This window comes from Coturnix japonica, chromosome 16 (assembly GCF_054131305.1).
Source record: "Coturnix japonica strain WE chromosome 16, WE-NBRP24, whole genome shotgun sequence".
NCBI classification, from domain to species: domain Eukaryota; kingdom Metazoa; phylum Chordata; class Aves; order Galliformes; family Phasianidae; genus Coturnix; species Coturnix japonica.
In genome coordinates, this window is record NC_140678.1 from 6,804,411 (window position 1) to 6,814,091 (window position 9,681).

At 54.0% G+C, this 9,681-nt stretch overlaps 1 long non-coding RNA gene across 1 annotated transcript; it reads left to right on the top strand.

Annotated features, from left to right (window-relative positions):
- The first annotated feature begins 3,441 nt into the window (after positions 1-3,441).
- Positions 3,442-5,027, top strand: LOC146758226 (uncharacterized). The gene is made up of 2 exons (XR_014934903.1): positions 3,442-3,583; positions 3,873-5,027. It is a non-coding gene; the product is annotated as an uncharacterized LOC146758226 (long non-coding RNA).
- Positions 5,028-9,681: the final 4,654 nt, after the last annotated feature.

Genomic DNA, 9,681 nt, shown 5'->3' on the forward strand with positions numbered 1-9,681 from the left:
CCGTTGCAGAATGTCCAGCAGCAGAGCGTGAGTGGCCGTGAAATGAATCTGGGCCTCAGGAGAGCCGTCTGGAGCTGCGTCACGAGCACCTTGTGTGTGTGCTGGCCATCATGCTGCCAGTTTCCAAGTTCCCAGAGGCAGTAAGTGGTGCTCTCATGGGCTGAGAGAAAGGCACGGGCAACTGGCTGGGAGGGAACTGTCAAATACAAGATACGAAATACTAAAGTATTGATGCTACAGATAAAGCTCAGTTTGCATTTTTGTTAGAGTCTGTGACAACAAATACAGTGTCCCTGAAGAAATGGCTTTTTTGGCCATTAAAAGACAAAATGCAATCTTTTGATTTGCACAAAGCAGTAAAAACAACACTGGAGCGATTTTCTTTATCCTTTGACAGAGTCTCTGGGTCTTTAATGTCCCTTCCCACCCAAACCATTCCACAATAATATATTTCCACAATGTAAATGTGAAAATATCTGCCATGGTCTCCTGCTGCTCTAGATGACTGGGAATCCTCAGCGTCCATAACAAGCCCAGGGGGAGCCTGGTCCTTGCGGTGGAACAGATCTACCCAGTGGGACACGCTCCCAGTAATTCTTCCCCAGCAGCCTGGCACTCACCCACTAAGGGGTGCCACAAGCACCCACTCTATGCAGCCCTGCTGCACAGGAGGAACAGCCCATGGGGAGGCCCAGCCAGCAGCCTGGGGATGTGAGGTCACTATGCCCTGCCACATTGCTGCCTTGTGCCACAAGATCACAATGCCCAGCTGCGTGCTCTAGGTGTTCTGTGCCCCAATAGCAGCACTCGTTGTGGCTGTAGCAGTGGTGGTAGCAGCATGACACGAGTACTGGGGGCCACGGCCCCCACCTGCCTTGCCGTCCTCCTACTGATAGCCATGTGTTGTCAGGAGACTTGTGCTGCTCCAGGGCGAGCAGCAGGAGCAGGTGGGTGGGCAGAGATGGGGTAAAAAATAAGCGGAAATGAGAGTGAGAAGCCCAGGTTCTGGTTCCAGTGGCTCTGTGCCTTATAGCCCTAAGGCTGCCTTCGATGGGGGCGGGGGGGTATTGGAAAAGGGGGACAGGCAGCACCACAGGAGCTGGGCAAGGGCATGAGGAAGCCCTGTGCTCCCACGGCTCTGCCGCTGGCTGGGTGGAGCATGCTCTTCATCCTGGGGGTGTCCCAGGGGAGAACGTGGAAGGTGTGTGCTGGGAAAAGCATGAGCATTTCTGCTCCAGCTGCCTGATGCTCCCCATAGAAAAATCCTGGTTCCCAACAGAGACCCCCAGCTGTAGCCCAGTGTGTTTCAGGCACCTTTTCTTTGTATGCTCTTCCACGCGGTCCCGGAGGGGTGCTGCATGTGGCCAGGAGGGAGCATTTGTAAAGCTGCCGAGTGCTAGGCTCCAGGTCACCCTGGCCCCTCTATAGCTTTGGCGATCAAGGCCTGAGTCTCCCATCCTGTTACCTGTCCCCTTCCCTGGCCCCTTCCCTGTCACTAAGGGAGAGGAAGATCACAGCATGCAATGGGAACATCCCTCTTCTGTTCTTTCTTCTAGATGATGACATTGGTACTCCTTCCTCAGATGACTGGAAGGAGACTGCTTTTGTGCCTCAGGGGAAACTCCGAGGTAAGTTGTGAGTGTCTGTTTCCTTGGAAGTCGAAAAATTAGTGCTATAATAGCTTATTTGGGTACGTAAGGCTTTCCAAAGGTCTTTCAAGTCTCTTTGTGCTTTGAAGGTCGTACACAGATCAGTCATTAGTATTTCTTTACTTGGAGAATTGTCACATTTCAGTGGGAAGGTGGTCCTTGCCAGTCTTTGCTCCTATTCCTTTGCTGTTTGGGCCATGTCATTCCCTGACCTGCAGCCAGTCCTCACAGGTCACTGCAGGAAAAAAACAAGGCAGACCCCAGTGCACAGCGGAAGCTCTCCTCACCTGTGTCTGATCACTCTTGTGCCTGCAGGCCCCTTTGGTGCATTTCGAAAGCAAAGTCGCGTCCCTGAGCCTGGGGTGGATGCCAGAGGTAAGTCACCAGTCTTCATCTCATGATCTTTGCTCATATTTGGTTGTGGAAGTTCAGGAGGGGTTCATCTTTTCACTGCCTGGTGATTTCTTCTCCATGAGAAGCTTGGGTAGTCACTGTTTCTTGGGTGCTGCATGCTCCCAGCATCCCGTTGACTTTGTCTCCATACATCAGAGATCTCCCCACTAAAAAAACCTTGAGGGGCCAAATGTTCTTCTATGCCTTCTCTGAAGATTGTTTTACATGGCCTGGAGAGAGTATCTGGAAAGCTGCTGAGTGCCAGCCAACTGCCCACCTGGCTTCTCTGCAGCTTTGCAACTTTTGACCCAGGTCTGAGTGCCATGTCATCACCTGAGCCCCTTCCAGTCACTGCAGGTCCCTAAGGAAGAGAGAAATTACAGCATACCATGTCATGAGATTTTACTTCCTTTGAGAGATGCCAGCTCACAGTCCTAATGTCAGCCAGGCGCGTCTGCAGGTGTGAGTGAGAATGCACACCTGTGTGTTTGCCCTGCCCTCGCACAATGCCCTTGTCCCATTCAGTGATGCCGTTATGCGTTTAGGTAAGCTGCAGTGTGTGGTGAAAAGTTCTCATTCTTTGGTTGCAGAAGTGCCTCCAGGGAAGGCCGTGCTAAATCCTTAGTTGTGCTGGAACCCCACAGGCATCCCAGGGGTGGCTGTTGTCGTTACTGACTTCACTGAAAAGACCGTTCAGTTTAATATCTTGTTTGTCTGAAAGTTATCTTAATGCTTTCTGTTTAGGTCCTGAGAAACAGAAAGAGGCCCTGGAAACAGGAAAATATCTGCAGACACTGCCCCCTCTGCTAATGAAAATCATGAAGGACAAAGCACGTGGTAGGTGTATTTCCGTCTGTTCCCTGAAAGGCTTGTGAAACTGAATTTCTAGAAATACATGTGGAGAAACTGCACCATCTTCCTGATGAGAAGCAGTTACTTACAGTCCCACTCCCTTACCTCCTTTCTAAAGAGACAGGTGGAGCACCTATGCGCTGGCTTGCATTTTGGAACGGCAGAGTTCGCACACTGACTGTCCCCCTGAGAGTAATAGAGGCCATGCACACAACAACTGTCACTCCAGGTAAGGGCCGCTCATAGAGCTCCGTGGCCGTGGTTAGAGGTTGCTCCCCTCCCACTGCAGCCAGTTCCCAGGGACTTAGGAACTTTGTCCTTTTGGGAACTAGGCCACCAGAACCACATTCAGCAGATAAGGAGAGGAAACAGGACCCTCCATAGTACCTCCTGTGCACAGACCCTGCATTCCAGAGCTTGCTGTGCTTCCCCTGAGCCACCAGGCACAACAGCAGCCCGGAGCGGGATCCTTCCTGTGGTTGTTCTTGTCCATGTCACTCAAAGCAGCAGCTGGTGAAACAGATCCACGTTGTTTTTCCAGGTGCGGATGGTGAGGAACACGCAAATGCCGCAGACAATAATTTTATCAAGAAGTACTGCCTGGGATTTGGTGTGGCTATCTTCGTTACCATGCTGATGGCAATGTTTTCGTGCTATCGTCTTGTCCGACAACGGAGGCAGATAAACCAGTGAGTTCTTGTTCACCCCCAACCCCATCCTGCCCCCTCTCTTTACTATAGGGATCCTGTGAGCAAAGAGGCATTTCTAGTTAAAGCAGCATAGAGAAGCCAGTTAGTTGTTGCCTAACACTGTCTGAGATTGACACTGTCAGACATTTAACTGGCCTCGCCATTCCTGCTGCATGTTCTTACTGCTGGGCCTGAGACAGGCCCGGAGCTGAGAGTGACTCTATCATGCACTGTGAGGAAGGAGAGCAGGGGGTTCTCCTGTGCCCTCAGCACGTTTCTCTCCCTGCAGGCGCCTTGCTGAAGATGCTGCAGTCCAGCATATTGCCCGCAGCAACACCTCACGCTTGGACAAACAGCTTGCTCGCCTCAGTGCGCCGGACAGAAAAGACGTGGCACAAACAACCGGTGCCTGTGCAGTGACAATCTGCCCACCAGCCGCAGAGCACCACCAGAGCGGCCCCTGCCAGGCCTGACGGCTGTCGGGCTCAGCTGCCCCCAGTGCAGCCCCCGTAGCCCACCAGCCCAGGCTCCGTGGCCCCTGGGAAGTACATCATGCCCAGTGGCCCCTATCCACCTTGGGCATCAACACCTCTTTCAGGGGACAGGAGGGACCCACCTGGTTTGGAAGCTTGCAGTCATCGGCTAGCACCCAAACAGCAGCACCCTGGCATCAACACCACCCTCCTGTCCCCCACCACCATTCTTCAGGGGTTGGCAGTGGCTCCCTCAAAGTGTCACCCGCAGGCAGCCACTGCCTCAGGGAAGCTTGAGAGGCCTGTCAGCCTCCAGCACCATCTCTGCCCTCACCCTCCCCTCCACCATCCATCAGGGGATGGAAGCGACCCCAGCAGAGTATAGACCTGGGGACATCATCCAACAGACGGACGACCATTGCCTGGGGGAAGCCAACTGGCCCAGCAGCCCCCTGTCCCCCCCAGGAACTGTCACCAACTTTCCTTCACCATCCTTCAGGAGGTTGGAGCAGCCCCCACAGGGTGGCAGTTTGAGGGCATCATCCGACACCCAGAAAACTACAGCCAGGGGAAAGCATACCAGGCCCCACAGCTCCCAGCCCCCCACAGCACCAACTCTGCCCTCCCGCTCCTCTCCTCCATCCTTCAGGATGTGGGAGTGCCACCCCCCACAGGGTCGGCATGGGGGCAACACCTGTAAAACCTCTGCCTGGAAAAAGTATGACAGGCCCAGCAGCCCCAAGATCCCCCCAGCACCACCTCTCTCTTCATGCTCCTCTCCACCATTGGTCAGGGGGTGGGAGCATCATCACTGGTCAACACAACAGGGGGTTCTTTCTTTAACATCCTTATTACACCTTCCGAACTGAGTATACCTTTTCTACAAAAATTCTCAGCACCACAGACTATCATATTCAAAACATCTATAACTATATGGAATATAGATATTGTAAATTAATTCAATAAAGTTCAACAACAAAACAAAATAACCAAGAAGCTGCTTCCTTCAAAAGGCAGAGTATTCTGACGAGGAGAAAACAGCAATACTAACATCACGTCACAGCGTTGCCATCAGGGCTCAAGCTAAGGCAGCCAGCTGACCAGGGCAGAACTTGTGTTAGATGCTGCTCAGTGACAACACCCAGAATGAAGTAGCAAGGATGTGAAGTGTAGGAGACTACTTGCGCTTATCACATTCTGTCTGCTGTAACAGCACTACTCAAAGATTTCTAATCGGGCCAAGATCTTTGTGAAGCAGCAGTTTGTTCATTACTGCCATCATGGCCGCACACCCCTACTGACTGTTGGGCAGGGCTGCAGTGGAGAACGCCCTCCACACGCAGTCCTGGGCAGGCAAGGGCTGTCGGTGCACAGTGCCACACGCTCCTTGCCATCTGCACACACGTGGGCTGGCTTTGCACTGCCAAGCACATCGTCTCGCCTGGGCACTGCAGGTCCTCGCTTGGTGGTATGCAGAGACAGCGGGGCCAACAGATGAAGTTATCTGTGTTGTGTGCAATACTTGCATGACTTGGGAGCTGACAATCCTTGTGGTTCTCTGTCCTGCTCCAATTTATAGGAAGGAGAGGAGGTCCATACGTGTATGCCTGAGCATGGTTCAAATGTTGGAGGACGGACGCTATTACGATTTAGGGTGATTAGGAAGGGAAGGCGGGCAATAGAAAAGACAGGAAAAAGAATCAAGGAGTCTTTATAGGAAGCAAGAGGGAGAGAGAGTCACCACCATGGATCTGACGTGTTTAGTAGTTCAGTCATTGATCTTCAGTAGTGGTGGGTCATCAGGAGTTGTTGTTCCGCTGACGATGATTGTGACCACGGCAACAGTTTCCAATGATAGTATAAACTTACAAATAAGTCCAACGTGGTTCAGTCAGCTCTCCTTGGTGTGACAGCTCAAATCCAAAATGGTTGAGTAAGCTCTCCTTGGAATGGCAGCTTCTGGCTCTGGGATCTCATCTGGACCTTGCCAGCAGACAAGAGGGAGCAGGGACGCCCACCTGCTTCTTGTTCTTCACCGGACACGATGGTATCATTCCCCAGTTTTTCCATACCAAGCTGGAGCCAGATCTTCTGCCAGTAAACACTTCTGAGCACCCTCTTCTGGAGGTGAACAGCTCTGGAGGAAGGTGCTTTCAAATGTCCACAAAGTGATGTTGATTGTCACACAGTAGCACCCATCACTTGCCTCCTCCATAAATCAGTTACAGTCTTGTTGGTGAACCTGAAGACAAAAGGTCAGCGCGCTGGGACAAGCAGCCACACACCAGTATCACAGAGTCACAGAATGACCCAGGTTGGAAGGGACCTCATGGATCATGAAGAACAAACCCCCCTGCCTGGCAGGGCCACCAAACATACACCTTTACTAGATCAGGTTGCCCAGGGCCCTGTCCAACCTGGCCCTGAACACCCCCAAGGACGGGGCATCCACAACCTCCCTGGGCAGCCCGTTCCAGGGCCTAACCACTCTGCTAGTAAACAACTTTCCCCCTAACATCCAACCTAAATCTTCCCTCTTTCAACTTCAATCAGTTTCCCCTTGTCCTGCTATTACCAACCCCCTCCTCATCCTATGTGGAACACCAGTGCCAGCAGTGCGGCCGCCAATTTAGAACCCTCTCGACGTCACCTTGGTCACCGCTGCCGCGCGCAACGCACTCGCCTCTGACAGCTGTGACAGTTAGCAGCCATGTCGGCAGCTAAGAGGGCTAGGGTAGAAGTTTTCCCTGTTTCAGGCGGGAGGATGGAGCTGGGGGCCCTAGGAGTGAGAAGGAGGAGGGGGCCCGCCATGACCACCAGGCAGAGGAGCCCCCTTGCAAAGGGGCACATGTGGGTCAGATCTATGAGGCAGGGGCTGAGGTGGGTCATATCTATGGGGCAGGAGCTGCTGTGGGGCTGATGTGTGTCAGATCTACGGAACAGGTGCTGCTGTGGGGCTTATGTGGGTCAGATCTATAGGGAAGGAGCTGCTGTGGGGCAGGTGTGTGTCATATCTATGGGGCAGGAGCTGCTGTGGGGCTGGTGTGGGTCAGATCTATGGGGCAGGAGCTGCTGTGGGGTAGTTGTGGGTCAGATCTATGGGGCAGGAGCTGCTTTGGGGCACATGTGAGTGAGATCTATGGGGCAGGAGCTGCTGTAGTGCAGATGTGGGTCAGATCTATGGGGCAGGAGCTGCTGTGGGGCAGATCTATGGGACAGGAGGTGCTGTGGTGCACATGTGGGTCAGATCTATAGACCAGGAGCTGCTGTGCGGCTGATGTGGGTAAGGTCTATGGGGCAGGACCTGCTCTGGGGCACATGTGGGTCAGATCTATGGGGCAGGAGCTGCTGTGGGTCAGATGTATTGGGCAGGAGCTGCTGTGGGGCTGATGTGCGTCAGATCTATGGGGCAGGAGCTCCTGTGGGGCACATGTATATCAGATCGTTGGGGCAGGAGCAGTTGTGGGGATGATGTGTGTCAGATCTACGGAACAGGTGCTGCTGTGGTCTTAGGTGGGTCAGATCTATAGGGAAGGAGCTGCTGTGGAGCTGATGTTGGTTAGATCTATGGGGCAGGAGCTGCTGTGGGGCCTATGTGGGTCAGATCTGTGGGACAGGAGCTGCTGTGTGGCTCATGTGGTTGAGATCTATGGGGCAGTAGCTTCTGTGGGGAAGACGTGGGTCAGATCTATGGAGCAGGAGCTGCTGTGGGGGTGTTGTGTGTCAGATCTATGGGGCAGGAGCTGGTGTGGGGCTGATTTGGGTCACATCTATGGGGCAGGAGCTGCTGTGGGGTAGTTGTGGGTCAGATCTATGGGGCAGGATCTGCTCTGGGGCACATGTGAGTGAGATCTATGGGGCAGGAGATGCTAAGGGGCACATGTGGGTCAGATCTATGAGGCAGGGGCTGAGGTGGGTCATATCTATGGGGCAGGAGCTGCTGTGGGACTGATGTGGGTCAGATCTACGGAACAGGTGCTGCTGTGGGGCTTAGGTGGGTCAGATCTATAGGGAAGGAGCTGCTGTGGGGCAGGTGTGTGTCATATCTATGGGGCAGGAGCTGCTGTGGGGCTGGTGTGTGTCATATCTATGGGGCAGGAGCTGCTGTGGGGCAGGTGTGTGTCAGATCTATGGGGCAGGAGCTGCTGTGGGGCTGGTGTGGGTCAGATCAATGGGCCAGGAACTGGTGTGGGGCTGATGTGGGTCAGATCTATGGGGCAGGAGCTGGTGTGAGGCTGATTTGTATCAGATCTATGGGGCAGGAGCTGCTGTGGGGTAGTTGTGGGTCAGATCTATCAGGCAGTATCTGCTCTGGGGCACATGTTGGTCAGATCTATGGGGCAGGAGCTGCTGTGGGTCAGATCTACTGGGCAGGATCTGCTGTGGGGCCTATGTGGGTCAGATCTATGGGGCAGGAGCTGCTGTGGAGGTGCTGTGTGTCAGATCTATGGGGCAGGAGCTGCTTTGGGGTAGATGTGGGTCAGATCTATGGGACTGGAGCTGCTGTGGGTCTGATGGGGGCTAGATCTATGGGGCAGGAGCTGCTGTGGGGGTGATGTGTGTCATATCTATGGGGCAGGAGATGCTATGGCGCTGATGTTGGTAAGATATATGGGGCAGGAGCTGCAGTGGGGTAGATGTGGGTCTGATCTATGGGGCAGGAGCTGTTGTGGGTCCGATGTGGGTCAGATCTATGGGGCGGGAGCTGTTGTGGGTCCGATGTGGGTCAGATCTATGGGTCAGGAGCTGCTGTGTGGCTGATATGGGTCAGATATATGGGGCAGGAGCTGATATGGGGCAGATGTGGGTCAGATCTTTGGGGCAGGAGCTGCAGTGGGGCAGATGTGAGTCAGATCAATGGGGCAGGAGCTGCTGTGGGTCAGATGTATGGGGCAGGAGCTGCTGTGGGGCTGGTGTTGGTCAGATCTGTGGGGTGGGAGCTGCTGTGTTGCTGCTGAGGGTCAGATCTATGGGGCAGGAGCTGCTGTGGGGCCTATGTGGGTCAGATCTGTGGGACAGGAGCTGCTGTGGGGCTCATGTTGTTGAGATCTATGGGGCAGGCGTTGCTGTGGTGGCTGATATGGGTCAGATATATGGGGCAGGAGCTGCTATGGGGCAGATGTGGGTCAGATCAATGGGGCAGGAGCTTCTGTGGGGATGATGAGGGTCAGATCTATGGGGCAGGAGCTGCTGTGTGGCTGATGTGGGTCAGATCTATGGGGCAGGAGCTGCAGTGGGGCACATGTGGGTCAGATGTATGGGGCAGGAGCTGCTGTGTGGCTGATGTGGGTCAGATCTATGGGGCAGGAGCTGCTGTGGGGCACATGTGGGTCAGATCTATGGGGCAGGAGCTGCTTTGGGGCAGATGTGGGTCAGATCTATGGGGTAGGTACTTCTGTGGAGCTGATGTTGGTACGATCTATGGGGCAGGAGCTGCTGTGGGGTATATGTGGGTCATATCTGTTGGGCAGGTGCTGCTGTGTTGCTGCTGAGGGTCAGATCTATGGGGCAGAAGATGCTGTGGGGTAGATCTATGGGGCAGGAGCTGTTGTGAGGCTGATGAGGGACTGATCTTTAAGACAGGAGCTGCAGTGGGGTGCATGTGGGTCAGATCTATGGGGCAGG